Source organism: Lutra lutra, chromosome X, assembly GCF_902655055.1.
Source record: "Lutra lutra chromosome X, mLutLut1.2, whole genome shotgun sequence".
Lineage (NCBI taxonomy): Eukaryota > Metazoa > Chordata > Mammalia > Carnivora > Mustelidae > Lutra > Lutra lutra.
The window spans coordinates 14,296,204-14,319,309 of record NC_062296.1 but is presented as its reverse complement, the minus strand read 5'-3'; the positions used below and the strand labels follow the sequence as shown (position 1 = coordinate 14,319,309).

The window sequence follows — 23,106 nt, the reverse complement described above, 5'->3', positions numbered from 1 at the left end:
CGCTAAAGCTTTGTGGATCTGCAAGGCATTTCCATTAATGAGTTAGGGATATCAGGTCTGGGCTATACTATTATATGAATCTTATTCCAAGGGCACTGAACAATGCTTGGGGAGGAACCTGGGACAATATATCCCAGAAACCACATAGGTTTGTCCCAGAGCTTTAATTCTTTTTTTTCTCCCCTGGCAAGGTCTGGAGTGAGAGAAATAAGAGAATTCCTACTAAATTTGCAGAAGACACCACATCGGGAAATGGGGCTAGAGGATAGGGGAAATAAAAGCTGAAAATTCCTTGCAGGGCAAGAGCAGAATCTGAGGTGACCTTGACCAATTAGAAAAATGGTCTGTCAGAAAGAGGCTGCCATTTGATGTTCAACAGGGACAGTGCTGGGCAATCCATGTGCTTCCTAAATCCAAACCACATGTGTACCTGCTGAGGAGTGGCTGGTGAAGCCATCACTCTGAATCACACCTTGAATAAATGGAAACAAGACAGGGCTGCTGCTTAAAGAGCTGATACGGGCCTGGGTTCTGTGAACAGAGTTATGATGTACGAAAGCCAGGACGTAATTCTTCTGCCCTATTTTCTGCATTAATAGGGACTTTATTAGATACACTCAGACATTCAGCATATTGGTCTCCATCTAAAACATGGAAGTAGAGAAGCTGGGGAGACTATCAAGGCAGAAAGGATAAAAAGCAATCCTGCTACAGAATATGTGAGAAGAGTTGAAATGACGAAGAAAGACTATTTGAAGAAAGACTCAGTGTTGACTTCTCACTTGCCTTTCTTTCAGTTGATGTCTCCACACTCACCTACCTGCCTGTAATACTTCCTCTCTGCGTTGCTCATGAAGTTTTATCTAAAGATGTCAGTTGTCCCTGTTCAGATCTGTTTATCAGGCAGGATATTCCAAATTTGATTTAACTGGTTTGTTTGGTCACATGTCACATAGATAAGCCAGAGTGGAAGAAAACATTTGGAGGTAAATGGTGTGCCTTGTACTTAACACTGGGCTGGCACACGGTAGCTACCTAGTGACTGACTATATGTCGTGTGAAGGAATGGGAGGAGGAAGTCACCTAATTGGTTTTTTTTAAAATCTGGTTCCTCTCTGTCAAAATCAAGTTAATATAAGAATACTGTGAGGAAGAATATGATTAATTATAAGCTGTGAGTTGCCTAAGGCATGGGAAGGAATCTCTGAAAGAGCACTTAGAAGAAAGGGAAGATGTAAACCTAGGGCAGCGTTATTGATGTCTCTAATTGGTGACATGCTAATATGATTTAAGATAATTATTTGTTTTGCTAATAAGTCCCCTTCATTAATCTGTCTGAATGTGTCTAAAGCACCTTGCATGATAACATGGTACGTATTAGATGCCAGATACATGCTAGTTATTGTTTTGTAAATTTCAGAATATTTCTTCAATTAAACCAATTACATTAGCATTGATTTCCCTGATTCAGCATTGATACTTCATGCTGTGCTTAGAACTCTACTGAAAACATATTGCAAGAATTTACTTAACTAACCTCTGAAGCATAGAGTCCAATGGCTATCCAGTTTAACCTTTGAGAACTATGCACTGAAGTGCTTTTCCACCAAGATCAGGTGCCAGGCAAGGATGTCTCCTCTCACCAGTCCTTTTCAACATCATAGTGTAAGTCCTTGCTAATACAATAGCATGCAAGGCATGAAAAGGAAAGAAAAAGGCAAGAAAATGAAATGAACCTGCATATTGGGAAGGAAGAAATAAAACTGTCTCTGTTCATAGATGATATGGTCATTTATGTAGAAAATCTGAAAGAATCAACAAAAGTTCTCCTGGAACTAATTAATAAGTGATTATTATAAAGCTACAGGACACAAGGTTAATATATAAAAGTCAATCACATTTCCTATATGCCAGGATTGAACAAGTGGAATTTGAAATTTAAAAATACCATTTTATTAGCACTCCCAAAAGTTTAATACTTAAGCATAAATCCGACAAAATATTGTAAGGTATGTATGAAGAATGCTACAAAACTCTGATGAAGAAATCAAAGAAGAACTAAAATAAGGGGGGAGATTTTTCATGTTCCTGGATAGAAAGACTCAATATTGTCAAGATGTTAGTTCTTCCCAACTTGTTCTATAGATTCAATGCAATCCCAAACAAAGTCCTGGCAAGTTATTTTACAGATATTGACAAACTAATTCTAAAGTTTTTATGGAGAGCCAAAAGACCTAGAAAAGCCAAATCAACATTGTAGGAGAAGAACAAAGTCAAGGGATTGACAATTACCTGACTTCAAGACTTACTGTAAAGCTGTAGTAATCAAGACAGTGTGTTCGTCTAGACACAGACCTTGAACCCTTCAGAATAATTAGCTCAAAATGGATCATAGACTTAAATGTAAAACACAAAATTATAAAATTCCCATATGACAACATAGGAGACTACCTAGATGAATACTCTGGGTGTGGTGATGACTTTTAGATGCAATGCCGAAGTCACAATCCATGAAAGAAAGAAGTGATATGCCGGACTTCATCAAAATTAAAAATTTCTGCTCTGTGAAAGACAGTGTTAAGAGAATTAGAACACAAACCACAGACTGGGGGAAAATATTTGCAAAAGACACATTTGGTAAAAGACTATCACCCAAAATACACAAAGAATTTTTAAAACTTGGCAGTAAGAGCACAAACAACCTGATGGAAACCTTAACAGACTCCTCACCAAAGTAGACATACAGATGGTAAGTAAGCATATGAAAAGATGCTCCATATCATATGTAATCAGGGAAATGCAGATTTTTTTTTTAAAAGATTTTATTTATTTGTCAGAGAGAGAGGGAGAGAGAGCGAGCACAGGCGGACAGAATGGCAGGCAGAGGCAGAGGGAGAAGCAGGCTCCCCGCCAAGCAAGGAGCCCGATGTGGGACTCGATCCCAGGATGCCGGGATCATGACCTGAGCCGAAGGCAGCTGCTTAACCAACTGAGCCACCCAGGCGTCCCGGGAAATGCAGATTAAAAAGCGGTGGGGCACCTGGTGGCTCAGCTGGTTAAGCATCTGACTCTTGATTTGAACTCAGGTCATGATCTCAGGGTTGTGAGATTGAGCCCCATGTCGGGCTTCGCACTTGGCACAGAGTCTGCTTGAGATTCTCTCCCTCTCCCTCTGCTTCTCCCACTGCTCTGCGCGCTCTCTCAAATAAATAGACAGATAGATAAATAAATCTTTAAGACAAAAGTGAGATATTACTACATACATATTAGAATGGCCAGCATCTGGAACAGTGACAGCAGCAAATGCTGGTGAGGATGTGGGGCAACTAGAAACCTCATATGCTGGTGGTGAGAATACAAAAACGGCTCAGCCACTTTGGAAGACACTTTGGAAGTTTCTTTCAAAACTAAACATACTCTTACCATACGATCCAGCAATTATTGTCCTTGATACTTACCCAAAGGAGTTGAACATATGTCCACACAAGATCCTGCACACAGATATGTATAGCAGCTCTTTTCATTGTTGCCAAGATTAGGAAACAACCAAGATGAACTCCGGTAGTTGATCGGATAAATTAACTGTGGTTCACCTAGCCAGTGGAGTACTATTTAGCCTTAAATGAGCTACTGGGCCATGAAAGATGTGGAGGAACCTTAAATGCAGATTCCTAAGTGAAAGAAGCCAGTCTGAGAAGGCTACGTACTTTGTGATTCCAACTACATGACCTACTGGAAGTAACGAAACTATGGAGATAGTAAAAAGATTTAGTGGTTGCCAGGAGTAGGGGGAAGGATGGATAGGTAGAGCACAGGGGAGTTTTAGGGCAGTGAAAACACTCTGCTATGATACCATAATGAAGGATATATTTAACTATGTATTTGTCCAAATCCATAGAATGTACAATATCAAGAATGAACCCTAATGTCATCTATGGGTTTTGGGTGATTATGACTTGTCAATGTACCTTTATCAGTTGCAGCAAGTGTACCACTCTGGTGAGAATATTGAAGATGGGGGAGGCTATGCATGCATGAGTGCAAGGGGTATATGGGAAATCTCTGTACCTTCCTCTCTCTTTCACTGTGAACTTAGAAATTCTGTAAAAAGGGGAGGTGGGTGGGGGGGTGGGGTAATTGTGTGATGAGCATTAAGGGGAGGGCACTTGATGGAATGAGTGCTTATATGCAACTGATGAATCACTAAACTCTACCTCTGAAAATAATAACACACTGTATATTAATTAATTGATTTTATTTTATTTATTTTTTAAAGATTTTGTTTATGTATTTGTCAGAGAGAGAGAGAGAGCAGAGTGGCAGGCAGAGGCAGAGAGAAAAGCAGGCTCCCTGGTGAGCAAGGAGCCCGATGTGAGACTTGATCCCAGGACCCTGGGATCATGACCTGAGCCGAAGGCAGTGGCCTAACCAACTGAGTCACCCAGGTGCCCCTAGTTAATTGATTTTAAAGAAAAAAATCAGTAAAATGTAAAAATATCCTCTAAAAAAAAGAAAATCCTTACAGAAATCTACTGAAGCTATGGTTCTATGAGTCAAGTAGAGGGAACCCCACTATTAATCCTTCTCAAACAATGGAGGTCAGTACCTTCTAGATACTTCTAATACTAGAACATACTATAAGCTTTAAATATAGCAGTGATGTTTAAGTAAATGGTAAATTTGTTGACTTTTTTTTAAGTAATGAGAGCTCTCTTGGGTGCTTGTAATAACTATTCGTTCATTATAAGCTTATTGTAGGTGACGACTATGTAAGTGCATAAGAGATATTTTTAGTTGAAATACAAAGAAGGTTTAATGCTTTGTCATGTAAATTTCAACTAGATTGAGTTTTCTAGTTTCGTTGACACTTGTTCTGTGACGTTGAGTACAAATGACCGGAGAAGGGATTGCAGATGCCAATGGCCAGTTGGTGAGAGAGGCTCATGTCCTTCACCACCACACCCACCTGGGTCTGGGAGGTTAAATGAGATTTGGCTCCACTTATCCCCAGTAGAAGGAAGGTTCCTTGAGCAACAGTTGCGGTATGCTCTGCCAGTAGAGCTCTGGATGAGCAACCAGAAGAGGTAATTCTTGTTCTTTACATGGTACTTCTTCATCCTGAGGCAAGAGGCAAAAATCTTCAGTTGCTTTGTGTTCTCAAATATTTGTAATTGATCTCTCTCCCTGAATAATTCTGAGCAGAACTAGTGTGATATATTTTTTTTTAAATGAATCAAAAATGTGTGTCAACAGGCATTCCAAAAGGAAACATTGTGTAATGAAATTCTCCTGTGCTAGCATTAGGCTGATCACTAATCCTGGTTTGCCTTGGATCATCCCATATTTAGAACTGAGTCTCCTGCCTCCTGGGAAGCAAACCGGGACATTTGGTCATCCTGACTATGATAGACCGACTAAACAACACTAACTAGTTCTGTGACCTTGGGAAAGTCACTTCTCTCCAGGCCTTAGCTTTTACCTCTGTGAAGTAGGGGCCTGGGGATGGACCCTCTCTGAGTTGCATTTATGTGGATTTATCAACAAAACCATTTTTATTTATACCCTTATCATGTTCTTGAGGTAGTAGTTTCCAGAATATTGCTTCTCATTTTGTAAAGTAACACATCACTTTGCATTCTAAACTTGCTGCCTTTCCTTTCTCCGATTTTTAAAGTGTCCTCCATAGCTCTTGGACACTCCAACTCGTAGTAGTTTTGACGAACAAGCCCATGTTCATGTTACCCACGGTGCTTGTTAAGTGCCGCAGTCCCAGCTGTCTGGTTTGAAGTGTGCAGTTGATGAATTATTGATGAGTGAACGGAGGGCTCCCTGAGAGTCTTTCCTTGTCTGTAAATGGGGGATAATTATACCTACTCTCAAGGGTTGTTGTGGGGATTAAATGAGATTATGTATTAGCAAGTGCCTAAGACTGCCTGTCGCTCAGTGAGTGCTAGGTAAATGTCATGCCCCTTCCCAGGTATTCCCACTCACTGACTTAGCACCTTTTCTACCACTACCCTCCCCCCTTTTCCCTGTTTCTTCAACTTTCTGAGGTCCACTGCCTCCAAACTTCGTTATCTTCCTGATCTTTCCACTTGGAGTTCATCTCTCCTTCTTCTGGGCTTTCACAGAATTCTAGAATAATATTTATTGCATTCTGCTTTATGTTACAGTCTCTAAACACACCCTTCTGTGTTCTGTGTTTCTGCTTCACTAGCTAGCTCTCCATTCAGGTTTGGCTTGGCCATTAAGGTTTCCCAGGGGGAGACTGCAAGGCTGGAGAAGGAAGAAGGGACCTGCTCTTTTCTTTGTTCCCAGTGGCACAGGGTTGAGTGGCTCTCCCTCCCCAGATGTTGCAGTTTCAGCTCAGTGGGGTACCTCTTCCAGACTTCTAAGTTTCAACGGTTTCAACCTTTTCCAAAACTCTGTTCTTGCAGTCCTGAGGTCCTACTTCTGTGATACCTTAAAGTTCTCATTTTTTCTTTTCAGTCATCTTGGCAATAACATTAGGCCTAGTCACCAATCCTTTACATGAAATTCTGCTCAAATAACTAGTGTGGTTTCTGTCTCTTATTGGACACTGACCATTACAAGTGAGCTGGTTACAGGAGTTACCTCCCCATTCTCCTTGAGCTTCTTGAGGGCAAGACCTATCTTACTCATCTTCTTTTCATTACTCCCAGCTTCGCCCACCCCCACCCACCATGTCTCACACAGTACCCGACAGTATACAATAAATATCTGTTGCTTTTTTTGGTTGATTTGATTCAACTAATTTGGTGAACCCCATGAAACTCTTTCATTCTGGCACATCTCACTCTGAGTCCTGAAAAATACCATCCCTTGTGTTAGTCAGACAGGTGAACTCAAGGATATGGAAGCAAATCAACCTAGAAGTGTGTCTGTGGATGCATCTGTTCAATCTAAATTTCTCAAACTTCGCTTTGTTCAAAGTATGGTCCTGGAACCACATTATAATCTATTTGAAAAACAGTTTCCTACGTCATTCTTGGAAACACTGTAGAGTTGAGGGCAATATTTAGCTCAAGAATGGCTTTAAGGTCCAAACATATTACATACTCTTGTGTTTCTGGGTCTCTGCATACACTCTTTCCTCATTCTTGACACATACGTCACCTCCTTTCTTTGAGCCCTTCCTTACTCCCAGGGCAGGATCTGGTGCTCCATCTCTGTGCTCCCGTGCCAACCACCCCCACATCCCTTCATCACGCTAGTCATTGCACTGATCATCTGTGATTCTGCCCTCCCCCCTTGACTTAACCTCCTTGAGGGCAGGGGCTGAGTCTGTGATTCCCATATATCTATAGAACGTATATGGTAGGCACTGGGTATGTTTTGGGAAACAAATGAAAGATCCACATCATCAATACTTGTGGACATTTGATTACACATGCTTACCTAATTATTTACAAAAAGGTTCAACAAAATCTTAGTGTCGATCCCGGACTTCTACCATTTATTCTTCTCCACTATTTGTTCTTACTCCTTGGCCTTCTAAAAATTTCTTATCATCATTGGTAATTTGCATTTACTCAGCAGATGTCCTTTCCTCTAATAACTTACTAAGGATTATTACAAATCACGTATTAAAAGGAACTTTTTGAAATACGCTTATTGTTATGTTGTTTCAGTTATTTATCGGGACAAAGTAACTTTGGGCTCGTAGGAGGGAAACGGTCAAAGAGCCCCACTTTTCGATAACCTGTCCTTGCTCTTATTTGTTTCTTACAACAGCCTAGATTTGAGTTGGTAACAGCAGACATCAAATAAAATATACAGAGATGGAATCTCAGAGAAAGATTATGTTAACAGCAATTTCCAACTCTATGGGAAAGTGCATAAATTCCTGGGCTGGCAAGGAAAATTGTCTCCCTTGACTCTTTTGTGGTATAATGAGGACCTTCTACATATTTTTTAAATGAAGCCTTTAGAAGCTAGGAACAAAAAGGGATCATTTATATTTTTAGGAATGGATGTTTTAAATCATTTTTCCAAGTTACAGAAGACTTTAGTATTTCTGGAGCTCCGTTTTTCAGTCTCCTCCAGGAGGTGTATGGTTCTTTGTGAATTAAAGGAATGTATAGAAATGCAAATGTTGCAGATTATAAAATTGTGTAAAAGGACTCTCTGCTAAATTGATTTCAAGCTATAGGGGACATTGTACATTTAAACAAAAGAGAATAGGAAGTTAACATAAAAAGGAGAAAGATTTATGTAAAGAGCTTAATGCAGAGACCTGGGAATGGATGCATAGCTTACTTAATAAAAATGGATTTGTAAAGAAGCCAGATATCAGATTGTTCAATTTAATTATCTACCATCCTTAGCATATATTTTTTTTTACTTTCAAATTGCACCAGCTGTATAAAATAGCATTCTTTATTTCAGATGTGGAACAGTGGGAGAGAGCCTAGTATAATGTATACTATGGGAAAGAATTCACAGCAAATTCATTGTTAATCAGGATATATATACTGATTTGAGAGTTCTACATATGTAAATCAAGCCTGTATTATTAGAATTATTAAGACTATGCTGACAGAGGAAGGTCATTTAAAAACTTGTCAGAGGTCTTATTTGAAGAGAAGTGACAACATGGATTAAAAAGAACGGTGATGGGGCACCTGGGTGGCTCAGTGGGTTAAAGCCTCTGCCTTCAGCTCAGGTCGTGATCCCAGGGTCCTGGGATCGAGCCCCGCATCGGGCTCTCTGCTCGGCAGGGAGCCTGCTTCCTCCTCTCTCTCTGCCTGTCTCTCTGCCTACTTGTGATCTCTGTCTGTCAAATAAATAAAATCTTTAAAAAAAAAAAAAAGAACGGTGATTAGTTTTAGGGAGTTGCTAATAAGGTTTCTAAAGACAGTGAATATCAGCTTATCTAAAGTCTGGATGCTTATTTTCAAATTGTTCTCCCTCTTCCTTCTCTCTATCATCAGCTTTCTGGAGAGAGGTGCGTTATTTTTTTGTACTCTCTCTTTTCATTTGCAAATGGAACCCCAAAATGGGTTCTAGTGTTGAAGCATTTTGGAATGTGAGAGTAATCTTTTGCACTGAAGACTGAAGATAAGCTGTTCCTCCTGGTCACAGATTTTATAACTCAAACCTCTCAGCTTGCCATTTGCCAAGTGGAGAGTTCCTCATAAAGAACTCATTTGTCTCAGCAGAGACCAATGACCAATATTAGAAAACATGGCCCAAGTTCATGTCCTGATGGAAAGAGTAGCTCCATCATGAGCAATGATTATGATGTACCACGATGAGCCCCACAGAGATTCCAACCCAATCAACTGATTCATCTTAAAGGCAGAATATCTCACTGATCATTTAGAAGTCAGCAAATTTGTATTACTTTATAGTTCCCAACTCCCTAAGAGGGATTTTTTTTCTCCCATCTTTCATTATTGAGTCATTGAGCATTATTCCCTCCTCCACAGTCCCCAGGGTCTTGGCTTATGCCTCTATTATCCCAGCTAGTTCATTCCGCCTTTTGTTAATTTTAAAAACAAATAAGCCAATTTATTGAGCAGTTATTATATTCAAAGCACCATACCAGATGCTGCTACACAGGGAGAGGATACTAGGATGAATAAGACATCTGCTTTCACAGGAGTCTACAACTACAGGTAGAGTGGACTGAGTTTGAGGAGGAGGAGAGAAGAAATGGGAAGGTTGTGAATATCAGTTTATTGTGGAATTCTAACTCTCCAACACCCAAAATAATCTACTGATGGTGTGATGTTCTTGAAGTATCGGTACCATTATTGTTAGAACCCCCACCCCCTTAGTATTAATTGGTACAACCTGTGAAGAAATAACATAGAGGCTTCTCAGTACTACTGATACCCAAGTCCCTTTGACAAACTAGACAAACACAATTGGCGGTTGGTTGGGAGTATATAATAATAAAGGTCCTCTCTGAAACAATGGATATATGTTGGGAAGTCCTATCTTCTCCTTTCTCCATTCCGAGTGTCTGGTTAATAGCCGATAGCCAGAATTTTCTTCCCAAATACTAACTTCTACAAGCATTTATCTTTCCTGTGGTTTTGTGTTACCATCTTTATGTTGTAGCCAGAAATAAGTCACAAAGAGGTTCAGGTGGTCTTTGTTAGCTTATTAAACCCATATGACTTTAGGGATACATTTTCTAGGACCCAGAAACTCCTGCAAGCTTTGAAAACTTAAAGAATGCAATGTAGGATTTCAACCTGTCCACTAATGGCACTGTAAATATCACTGATTATTCTCTTTCTTAAGAGCAGTATTAACAGCTCAATCAACCAACTAACTGAAAGGACAAATGACAGAATGGGTGACTGGCTGCATTATCAAAGCTTTGCATAGCCGCTCAGAGAACACCTTTCCTAATGAGTGGGGTGTCAGGCCCTAATAGCTAGTTGGTTTGGATATGATAATCAGAAATGAAGTAGTTAAAAGGATTGTTAATTTAAAAATCCCTGATTAGGGGTCAGGATGAGACTTAGAAGAGATCTGTAATGACAGTGTACTTTGGGGCAATGTGCTTGCCTAACACAATGGGATATCCATTAGCAGCCATTGTCCTGCTTCCTTTGGTGTCAGAAGTGCAGAGTGACCTCAATCTATGAAAATTGGAAGGATCCAATTTGTCAGTGGAAACACAGGTAGTCTTTCCAGGGTGTTAAATTCAGGAGTATGTAGGGGGAGATGGGGGTGGCAGGACACACTAGTGTAGCATAGTGAAGGAAGCTTCCTGCCTGCCCCCCCCACTGAGTGATCTAGTCCTGCATATGCTTGTTTATTCACTTTCCTACCCTGTTTGACCCATTGGGCAGGAACACCACATGCATGCACCAAAACCAGTACAGAAGCAGGGAGGACTGGGAGACACATTTCGCTATTCATCAAGATAGAAGGGTCGATTTTTCCGTTATTTTCGAGAGGGAATGAGAAAAGCATGGTCTCTGTTTCTGTTGTCTCTCGGTAGTTTGATGGGAGTAACTTTTGTTGGTTTTCCTAGTCAGTCTCTGGAGGTAGTTTAATTGAGGCTGTGCCTGACACAGTGCATGTCACACAGTAGGAACTCAGGAACAATTCATTGTGAAAATGAAGGCAGTATGAAATGTATAATAAGACAGATGGTCCATGGATTTATTATCTGAAGGGAAGAAAATCAATGGGAAGTCCATCTAGGAATCTCATCCTGCATTCATATGTTTTCAAGATGTGTGATCCTTTTTATCACAAGGAGAAATTTTTCCTTTTTTAAAAAAATTTTGTATCTGTATGAGATGATGGATATTAACTAAACTTATTGAGGTAATCATTTCACAATAAACGTAAATCAAACTATCATGCCGTATACCTTAAACTTACACAGTGATGCAAGTCAATTATTTCTCAGTAAAACTAGAAAAAATACATATATGCAAACAGTGCTGCTTGTTTAGCAAAATTGTAGTCTGGCCTAGAGAGAATGAAACTATTCATATGAATGATACAGTCTTTCAGCTCATATGGGGGCAATGTAGCTATTTCATTAAAATGGTAATCACCAGAACCTTTGAAACAACCCGTCTTGGGTTCATTGTATCTGGGCCAATTGAACCATCTTAGAAGTAACATATATTCTTAGTTCCAAATCATGGGCTTTCTGTGATATAGAGAGGTATATAATCAAGATTGAAACCATTCTTTCCAATATCAGTTCATTTATTTGACACACATTGGACTTCTGCACAGGATGAATTATTGTGCTAAAAGCAGAGACATAGTTTCCTAAGGGCAAGAATCTTGCCTATATTTTCTGCATTGTGTCCCCAGCATCTAGCATAATGCATAGAGGATACAGCATATCCTTAATAGGTGCTTGTTGACAAGGGGACGGATAAATGAAGAAGGGAGGTGACAGGCACACGGAAGTAATTCTTGTACCAGACAAAGTAGGACACATGGTACAAGCTTAGTGCTGTGGGCACCAAGAGGAAGATGGTTAACTCCAGCTTTGGTAAGGTTGGTCATGAAAGGCTTCGGTAGAAACTAACATTTGGATTAATACTCTTGGATTAAATAAGATAAGAGGCAACGCATGTACACACATACACACACACACAAACACACACAGAGAGAGTAAGAAGAGCATTCAAGGCTGTGGTAACATCGCAGACAAAGGTTGTAACAGTGTAAAAGCATATGCCATGTTTTAGGAATGATGAGAGTACCAGTGGTGGGAAGGGCAAGGCCAAGTTAATAAGACTCTACATGTCCTGCTAAGGTGTACACCATTGAAAGTTTTAGAAGAGAGTAATAGGATTCAACCTACAAGGCTTTACTAAGCTCTCATTAAGTGCCTGTATTGTATACCATAGGGAGTGTTCGCCTTCAGAGAACCTACACTTTGGATTTGCCGGCAACTGTCATTTCCTTCAGGGAGTGTTTCCTCACCCAAGTCCATGCCACTCTATATTCCCCTCATTATAGAATTCATCATTGTGTGTTATAATCGCTTATTTTAGTTTTTGGTTTCCTTCACTGGACTGAGCTCAGTGAGGGCACGAACAATGTCTACTTTACCATCGTAATCCCAGTGCCTTGAACCTTGGCATGTAGTAGATATTCAATAAACACGTGTTGAATAAACAAAAAATAAATGAGTAAATGAATCACATGATTGTTAGCCTGCTATATCTACAAAATGCTGGGAAACCATTTATGGAGCATTTCTCCTGTAAGACGAGAATTGTAACCGTCCCTCAGACCAATGTACTGACCAAACATGGTCATGGAACCATGGAACATGGTACATGGTACATGGTTTGGAACATGTACTAGCGACAGGCCTCTGGGGGAGAGGATGATATACATCCTTGAAGCCGAGCAGCTGGGAACGCCGGCCTGCTCAGGGTGGAACACCGCATGCTTTTTTCTGTTATCTCCCCTTCTCCAGAGATCACCTGTCATTAGATGATTCCTTTAAGTGTGTTTGCTGAACCACAAATCCTATACTGCTTGATCAGACATATCTTGTTTATCTATAATCTCCTTTGACTCCTTTGTTGATTGTTATGTTGTAACTAATAAATACGGGGACCGGGAGGGGGGGTTGTTCTGGACGGGCAGTCTTCTCTACTACCAACCCCTGCTTCCGTTCTGTTGAAGCTGACTTGTTCGTGCCTCGTGCTTCTCCTGTGTGCCATTAGAAAGCGGCAGAGAATTCATTTGTGAGATTGGCCGGGGGGACTGTGTATGCAACAGGTGAAGAAAAGCCCTGCCAGAGGGCAGGTCTCTGTGAGATGCTGGGAACTCACACGTTGTGAGTTTCTGTTTAGTGTCGGGATTTCCCCAGGATGCTCTAAGTCTCAGGGTTACAGCCCAGTAAATATTTGCTAGAGGACGAGATCAGTTATGTATGCCAAGTGTGAGAGCCCAGTAAGTATTTATCGAAGGCCTACATTCATTTGTTGTGGCAGATTGTATTTTCCAGCATGGCCCTACTCACACAGCCACCCTGTCTCCTTTACTGATGAGAGGTGGAGTCTGAGTTCTCAGTCTTGAGACTGAGAGAGTCTTTGGAACCACTCTCACTAACTGAATACGTTAGAAGTGAAGCTGTGGGAATTCTGGCAAGGTCAGAAGAAATGATATGGTTCCTGCCCTCTCTCTTTCTTTTTCTCTTCTTTCTCTCTCTCTGGCCCTGGTTCTGGGTCCTTGGAGTGATCCCCTGTGGAACGCAGCACTCATGCCATAAGGAAGCCCAAAGTTGCCCATAAAGGGACCACACAGAGAAACACATGGGGAGGAACCAAGGCTCCTAACGGATGGCCAGCATGAACCAGTAGGCACGTGAGCGAATGAGACTCCAGGTGATTCCAGCTCTCAGCCATTGAGTCTGCCGGCTGAGACCTGAGGCGTGCTGGAGCACATACAGGCCACCCACCCCATGCTCTGTCTGAATTCCTGGCCGACAGAAACTATGTTTAGTGGTAATACGTGGCACAGTAATACATAATGAATAATACACACGTACTCTGTAGACCAGACCAGTGGTTTATAACTTCTACAAAAATCTTAGATCTGTTTGAAAGTCTGAAAAGCAAAGGTGGCCTCCATTTTCCCTGCCTCCTGGTCTTCACAGCCCCCCTCTCATGTGTGGGCAGGAAATACGGCTAGCTTGTTAACAATAGAATACGGCAAAACCGATGAGCTGTCCCTCCACTAATTAGATGACCCTATATGAGACTCCCTCTTGCCATCAGACTGATCTAGAATCTTGCTCTTTTGGTTGATTTTGTTGAAGCAAGCTGCCGTGAGTCCTACAGCCACAAGAAAATGAATTCTGCCAAGAACCAGAGTGAACTTGGAAGTCTTGATGGCAGCCTTGCAGCGGATCCTGGGTAAGTCACGCAGACTCCTCACCACCAGGAACTGTGAAATAGAGGTATGTATTGTTTTAGGTCACTGAATTTACAGCAGTTTGTTACACAGCATGGAAAATGAATACAAAAGCTGTGGATCCTCTTTGAGAAAAACAGAGGGAGACTCATATACACATAGAATTCTTATGCAATATTTTGGGTTGTTTATAGATCCCAGATTCCCATGCATGGTTCCTAGGTTAAGAATCACTGTTCTCGCTTGTTTGCAGGAGAATGCAAAGCCTAGAAGATTTTCTTTGTGATGTTTTATATTGAATATTTTATGTACTTAATAGTTCAGTACGTTGTCATGCAGCATGGTCTCATTCAGGATTGAATTTTCTCTACTTCTGCATCTTTGGAGGCGGGCCATTGGTACAGTTGCACACGATGGATCGGTCCACTTATTGAAGGAATCCACTCCCATTCGCTTTCTCTGTCTCCCACCCCTGCTTTTCTAGATGCAAGAAAGGGGGAAGATCAGCAGATTTCAATAACCAGTAAACAAACAGGAACAGCTGATAGAGTGAGGCTAATAAGTTAATCATTAAGTAAATACTAATGAACACAATTCAGTAAATGGTTGACATTTTTCTTATATTTCATTGGGAAGTTAAATTCAAGATGCAACAAAGTTATTTCTCTGGACCATCATTAAAGTGCAATACAAATAAAAATCTCTCTTCTAACCTCACTGTTAAAGCAAATGTTTTCTTTACCGTCTTTCTTCATTAATAATTGCTGTGCCCTAATAAAATTAGAGGATGTGGAAAATAATACTTATTATGAATTCTCTAACACTGGCATGCAAACATCCTTATTAAAGCCAGTGATCTATGTTTTGTTGTTTAGATAAATGTCTGTAATTCTTGCCTTTTATTCTGACTATCCATTTCTTTGCTGCAACTCCCATTTTTGATGGTACTGAAAGGAAGGGTCCATTTCCCTAAGGGACAAATGGAATTGTAGGGGGAGCTCCAAAGCATTGAGAAGCATAGGACACGGCCGCTTTTTCGCCTTCTCTTCTTTCTCAACTGTACTTTGAAGAGTTAACACAGGGAAGGCAGCAGGCAACATGTCCACACAGCTCCCTGGAACCAGCTTCTGCACGAGGAATATCTGGGTTCTGGAGATGTCCTCATCTGCACCACACATGGGGAAAGCAGCCTACATCTGGGCCAAGCGCGGATGGCCTGGAAGAGTCCACTTGCCTGCTTGGTAAATGACAGTGACGCAGGTCACATGTAGTCATACCAATTGACTTAATCTTTCTCTACTTTCCCAATCACAAACAATTTGGCTTTGCCTATTAATTTTTGTAGATATCACTAAAAGGAATACCATAGCTAATGTTATATCAGACCCAATTACGCTAGTGAACTGCTTCTTTTTTTTTTTTTTCCTTTCATGCTGTGGCATTTCCTTTTCCCTGAAAACACTCTTTCACTCAGTCTAGCAATTAACTGCTTGAACAGTATAATAAGGAAGCAATTAAGAGGTGACAGAGAAAAATTAACACTCCATTTCACATTAAAGGCTAAGTGAGTATCCTTGCCATTGTGAGTTAAATGTGTCTTTGAAAACCTGTAGTTTGGATGTATTTTCCTTTTGAATAAGGAGCCCAGCTCCATGTTTTTTGTCTAGCATCCCAATCTGAAAATGGATGATAACTAATTGGGTGCTGTCTGCTTAAACAGGCTATATTAATTGCAGTTTGTTCTCCTGTAAGTGTCAAGGAAAACAAAATCTTTGTAATGTGTAGGCATAATGTACGGCTGCCTTCATTTGAATATGCAGGCCATGTCCTAGTGCAAATAAAGCAAACTCCTGGATGCAATGTTGCCATGGCAGGCGGCATTTGCATAATAAATAACAGCTATCATGAGACTTTCTTTATGAAGTTCTCTGTTGTGTTGTCAGCTGTAAGAGCCTCCACTAAAGCAGCCAATATTGAGGAAGGAGAGTGTGTTTTGCTTGCAAATGCAACACCCCAACCCGAGTCACTGTCAAGAATCCATTATTTTAGTGTTGCTGGCTAAATGAGATGGATTGTGTTAAGTGCGTACGAGGAATACATAGTGAGCTGTATCAACACACATGCCTGAGATGACAAAAATATGACTTAACTCCCAGACAGTTTGTCGGATTAGCTCAGGAACATATCATTAGCGCGCTCTTTCATGCCAGGGTCTCGGAGCACAATGGGGTATCTGCAACTTTATCCCCGGTATCGCTTAAGCCCGTGGCAAATACCTTAGAAGATCCCTCTTGTTTCTGGTGATAGGGATTAGAGTGATATTTTAAGGGCTGTGGGGCATTCTCAATAGCTTTATCCTGTGAAATTCAATTCTCATACTATCTTAAAGCTGCTAGAAGTTTCCTGATACTTACTTGGGAGCTTTCCTTTAGGCAATGTATACATTTAGTTTGAGTTGGCATTAGCACTTCCCTTTCACCACTTCCAGAAACCTTTATTCTCTGGGTTATTCTCTGGGACCGCACATTCTCCGGGACTCAGAAAGATGGAAGGTTAAGTGTGTGTGTGTGTGTGTGTGCGTGCGCACACACGCGCATGCGCGCACTTCCCAACAATTAACTGAGGTGCGTGGAATGAGATTAATAAGCTTAATAAGAGTGTTGCCTTACATGGATTTACACATCCTGCCAATCTCTTTGGCCCAGATGAGATCCTGTTTTTGTTCCCAAGAAAAGAAGTCGTGGTCACCATCATCACCATCACGTCGGCTACTGTTTCTTGTGTGCCTATTAGACCTCCGATCACTGTGTTAGGTGACATTGTGAGCCTTATCTCATGTAATCCTTACGACCTGTAGACTAGACTCTATTTTAGGCCTGAGAAAACGGATTTAAGTTTTGTGTTGTTTCACTCCAAAGCTCATGCTCTTTTGGCCACTTAATGGCCAAGGGCAGAATTTTTTAAAGTGAACATTAATGAGACTTTCCTGAAACAATGGCTATGTTAATGACTACAAACAGCACTGTATTTTTTTTTTTCTAAAGCCAATGAAAATAGCAATATTCTTGACTCTAGGGAAGAAAGGTGCCACAAATCTGGAGCTGATTCTCACCTCTTTATAGCCTGATTTACAGGGGCAAAGAAGTTAGAAAGGAGTCTGCTCTAGATGGAGGCCTAATAGGTTGGCTTTTATTTCCAAAACGCAAAAAAGAAAGAGAAAAACCAACAGCAAAACTTCAATAACTAACTCATTTTCAACTTTTAAGAGCTCAGAAATACAGTCTAAGCTATTAAAGACTACTTACTGTTTTTGTTTGTTTTTTGTTTTTTTTTTTTTTTTTTTAGCATTTCATTATCTTGAAATTTCCTTGCTCAGATGAGAACTTGCTGTTCAGGTGTCTTTATGGAGACATTTTCTGTAGCCAACTTACACGTCTTCAAATAATGATTCATAATGGAAATAGGGCATGAGGTGGCTGCAGCATTATCACATAAAAAAATAAACACTTGGGTACTTCAGCTTTTAAAATGAAATCCTTAAAAGCAAGGCATCTGTGGCAAATGCAGTAATAATATTTAATAATTGTGGAGAGAGTGGTGGAAATGGCAGAAAGTGACCAGGCAGTTGGAGAAGCTGAGCAGGTCATATAGTTAAGATCTATAAAGCACCTTCCAGAAGGATTTAGGTATCAAAGAGAATTTCTTGCAACCTAGTTTTTTTTCCCCCCTCTTTGTGGTTCTTTATATAATGTCTGATCTGCTGTGGGCTGGGAGGCAAGATTTTTTCCTTCCTTCCATATTTCTTTTCAATGAGCATGTTCTCCAAGCTATACCGTTGCCTACCCAGCCAAGTCATTCTTGGATCATTGGAATTTTTCTTCGCCGCACCTCAATGGAGTTCTATTACCAAAGAGTCTAGCTTTCCTTTTATTCTTGAAAATCAATCTTTGCAAAAAGAAAATCACTGCTCCTTTGCATTACTCTGAGAACATGCCAGTCTTTTGATGTGAAGCAGTAACAAACTCATGTTTCATTATTAGGAAGTGGCCGAGTTCTTTTACCTTTAGTAAACTGGGCAGCATTTTCCCCAGTGTCTATGTTCCCAGCTCACCCATGACCACATTTCAGTGAAGACTCCAAAATTTAACGATAGCAGTAATCATTCAGTACACTACTTCCCAGTTAGGAACTTACACAAAGAACTTACACAAAGAAGCCCTTCATCCCCTTGTGAAGAGGAAGAGTGGAGGTGGGGGGAGTGAAAGAAAGGGGAGCATTTATAGAAAGTATTGCAAGTGACCCCACTCGTGTTTGAGACCTCAAGTCCTTTATGTGTGTGCACGTTGGGGGGCGGTATTTAAAAGTTTGTGCATAATGACTTTTCTCCAGAAAGCACGGGCACTTTGCAAAATTTTCGAAGGGGAGAAAGGCCAGGATTCTGTGATGAGATCGCTGTTAAGAGCTGAATGTTTGCGTCCCTCCAAAATTCATATGTTGAGATCTAATCCCTAGCGTGATGGTATTAGGAGGTAGGCCCTTTGGGAGGTGTTTAGGTCATAAAGGCGAAGTCCTGGTGAATGGGATTAGGCCCTTACAAAAGAGACCCCAGAGAGCCCTCTCTTCCCTCCACCACGTAAGGACACAGTGAAAAGACACTCATCTCTGAACATGGAAGCAGGCTCTCATGAGAACCTGACTAGGCAGGCATCCTGATCTTGGACTTCCAGCTGCAAGAAACATGAGAAATACATTTCTATTATTTTTTTTAAAGACTTTATTTATTTATTTGTCAGACAGAGATCACAAGCAGGCAGAGAGAGAGGAGAAAGCAGGCTCGCCACTGAGCAGAGAGCCCGACGCGGGGCTCCATCCCAGGACCCTGGGATCATGACCTGAGCCGGAGGCAGAGGCTTTAGCCCACTGAGCCACCCAGGCACCCCAAATACATTTCTATTATTTATCAGGCCCCCACTCTATGGTATTTTGTTAGAGCAGCCCTCGCAGACTGACACTCATCCCCATGAATGCCAAAAGATAGGAGCTGGTGGGTCCTAACTCTTCGGTGTACTTGATGCCGTCTAAAGAGGAGGGACTACTTTATGACACTCGCTCCTCTCTCCTCGCTAGTCTGCTGCCCACGGCAAGGCAGAGAGCTTCCAAGTCTCTGGTTCCTTCTTGCCTTCTCTGCCTGGTTCTGGGGATACCAGGTACTCTAAAGCTCAGCACGTCCCATCACCCCAGAAGCAGAAACGCCACACTCTTTAAGACATTCTCTCCACCAGTATCCCTAAACTTTTCTGACTTTGTCAAGGATGCTGTAGCCAGTGCACTAAGGCAGTCCTTTGTCAGGACATTTTCTGCTAGGTTCGCCAGTTGTGGCCATCCGAGACATTAAAGGAGAGGTCCCAGACTCTTTGAGGAGGAAGATCCCTTTCTAAAAATATTAGGTAATGCCACAAGATTCAGTGATTGATAAGGTACAAAGTATCTAAATACAAGAGGACTCCTGAGTGTCTTTATGTAAAGATGGACTTTTGTGTTATGAAATACAAGGGCATAAACAATTACCGGAAAAGCAAGAAGTACTGGAAAATTGTGACACGCGTATGTGAGAAATAGTTTTCCTCTTTAGTCAGAAAACCTGGAGGCTCTGCTGCCCTTTTGTTTCCGTAATCGCCACCCCCTCCAGGCGTTTAAAGAACACACTGTTCTTCAGGGCAGGATGACATTCTCAGCTTAGTGCAGTTTACCACTCTGACAGCAGAGTTCATCTGCAATGGCTGGGTTAAAGCAACCCTAGTTTTTTCAGTTCCTGCTTTCGCTCAGCTACTCACAGAAAGAAAAAGTCAGGTCTTTTGTAATGTCCTTGTCCATAATCATCTGCCTGCCCTACCTCCTCCCCAGCCCACCATACCCACCCATGCCAGCCACTTTCTCTCCGAAATCCCAGACTCTGATGTATGCGCAGCCCAGGACAGATTCCATCACCGTTTTTCTCCTGACTTTCTAGGCTGAATCGAATCCTTCCACACACTCCTTCCTAACCCTTAAACAATGCTTCTCGTGCCTGCAGCATCTCCTGCCATGATATCTGCACAGCCCCCTTGGGGTGAGCGTGGGAGGGCAGCAGGGCAGAGGAAGGAGCGTTCCTGCTTCTATTCCCAGAGCCCTCTTTCCGACCCTCAGACCTCTTCTTCCCCTTTGTTCTCTTTCCTGCCAGTCAAATTCTGTCTCATTACAGATGAATATTTTCAAGTGCCCACATTTACATATACCATCCATAAGATAACTTTTGTCTACTGCAAAAAAAGGAGGATGATTACATTTCACGTATAATTGAAAATGGGGTTGTTCATCATGCACATGAAAACCTCAATCAATTATTTGTAATTTGTCTTTGGTCCTCCCATCAGTGCCTTGCTGAAGCCTTTCACTGAATGTGAATGTCACTTACCTAGTGAAAGAACTTTCTGGTAATATATTTGTATTCATTATGTAATCATTGGGACCAGTAGAAGACACTTAGCTCTCTAATTCTGATGCTGTCAGTAAAGCCTCACAGAGCTACGGCAGAATTTAAAACACAAGCAACAGAGTGTTCAGATAGAAAGCCAAAACGCCACTGGGGAAAGCCAGATTAGCTGGCCTTCATGCCCTTACAGAGTCTTCCATTGTCCCATATTGGAGCTCAAGAATATCTTAGCATTTTAGAGCTGGGTTTTAGCCCAGCACTCTAATTTTGAAAATGGAGAAACTGAGGCCCAGAGAGAGAAGGGAACTCACCTCAGGTCATATGCTAGTCAGTGGCAAAGACAGGAACCAAGGTACTCAATACAGCTTAAAATTAACATTAGAAATGTGGTTAAATTGCACAGTTAACTTCAACACCCTTCCTGCCCCAACAAAGTTAAAAACAAAAAGCAGGTAAGGAAAACAATGTGCTTCACAGGTTTGTGACTTACAGCCACTAGTACTTGCCTCAGTTACAAATGTGATTCTTTTCGATTTGTGACCCCAGATCTAATCCAGAAGCCCAGCATGTGCCAGTTCACACCGTGTCATGTGACATAAAGCTACTTAATACAGCCTGACTCAGAGTGACATTTCTATTGCACTGCACGACAATCGAAAGAAATAGCACCTTTTTCACAAGTGGGTAATTATCTCTGCCAGTTGATATTGTTTTGCTGTTTGCAGGTAGAGATGGAAAGCAGGTATGTTCTTGAGAGCGCATCCTTAAAAGAGACACCGGGATAAAGAATTTATGGGGAAATCTATTTGATTAGGGTCACGGGAGTTCAGGCACGAGTGAAAGAAGATATGTGTAATGAAAGTTTATGTTTGCATTGAGAAGCAGTTTGAGCGGAAAGCAAAATATAAAAATTTACATAGGAAGAAAGCTCAAAGTGAGACAGGGTGTAGAAGCTAAGAGCAGCTTGTTGAAAGTAAAGGGCCAACATTTAAGCCTCCCTTTTAAAAAAAGATTCTATTTATTTACGAGAGAGAGTGCGTGTGCGGGGGGGGGGGGGGGGGGACAGAGTGGGAAGCAGAGGGAGAAGCAGACTCCCTGCTGAGCGCAGAGCCTCATGTGGTGCTGGATCTCAAGATCCTGAGATCATGACCTGATCTGAAATCAAAAGTCAGATGCTCTTCCAGCGGAGCCCCAGGTGCCCCTAAGCCTGTTTGATAGAGAGATCCACAAGGAAGCTACCTGGATGTGGACGAAAAATGGTTTGACAGAAAACAAATGACACCCAGAACAGAAATGGCACATACTTTAATTTTTGGCATCACTCAGAGCACTTTCTGTGTTTAAGTCTTTTATTCGTCCCCACCCCCGTAAGGCAGTTACGATTCCTTTTCCGAGGGGGTAAGCTGAAGCCTGAGATATGCGGGATAGGAGCCCCTGGGGCGGCTGAAACAGACTGCCACGCACCAGGGGGCTCCAGCGACGGAACTGTAGCGGCTGGCTTCTGCCCTCTAGAAGTCCGAGATCAGGATGCAGACAGGGTTGGTTCCTTCTGAAGCCAGGAGGGGGAACCTGTTCCAGGCCTCTCTCCTGCTCATCTTCCCCCTGCATCTCTCCATATTTTCTCTGCATATCTTTTCTGTGTCCAAATTTCCCCTTTTTTGTAAGCATGCTGGTTACATTGGGTCAGGGCCCAGTGTAACTTTAACTTATCTCCATGGAAATCCTCTCTCCAAATAAGGTCACACTCTGAGGGTTAAGATTTAAACATGCATGGGACACGGGGGAGTGTGGGACAGTCCAACCTATAACACTGGGCAGCAGGTCCGACATCACCAGCCAGTCAGTGCTGAGCTACAAGTAAATCCAGATGGTCTGGCCCTAGGGTCTGCTCCAAACCACCCCTTCACAGCAGCATCTCTCTGTTTTGACATCAACATCGATAGAACTTCACGTCAGGTGGAACAAACCTTGAAAGATCTGTGGGGTCTGGTGCCACAAACATGTTTCCTTCCGATGCGAAACTCACCTGAAATGGAAATGAGACAATGGCAGTGCCTAGAACAGTGTCTGTTGGAAATTATCACCTGGAGGTCAAGGGTGAGGCCGACTTCCCTTCCCTGACTCATCTCCTGTTGTGCGCCACACTACAGCCTTGCCTCCCAACACAGTCATTGCCTGGCCCTGGGCACCCGTGCCCGTACTTCCCCCACTCTACGCCTTCGTCTCTGCTGTTCCTCCTACTCGGA

The 23,106-nt window shown here is 41.8% G+C and overlaps 1 protein-coding gene across 2 annotated transcripts in view; it reads left to right on the top strand.

Moving 5' to 3' along the window:
* The window catches only part of LOC125092198 (putative MAGE domain-containing protein MAGEA13P), a 420,768-nt gene that overhangs the window by 22,012 nt on the left and 375,650 nt on the right, over nucleotides 1-23,106 (top strand). For both annotated transcript variants that reach the window (XM_047716563.1, XM_047716562.1), the window contains exon 2: nucleotides 14,294-14,390. The gene's annotated coding sequence lies outside the window, so the exon portion shown is untranslated. The remainder of the gene's footprint in view (nucleotides 1-14,293; nucleotides 14,391-23,106) is intronic.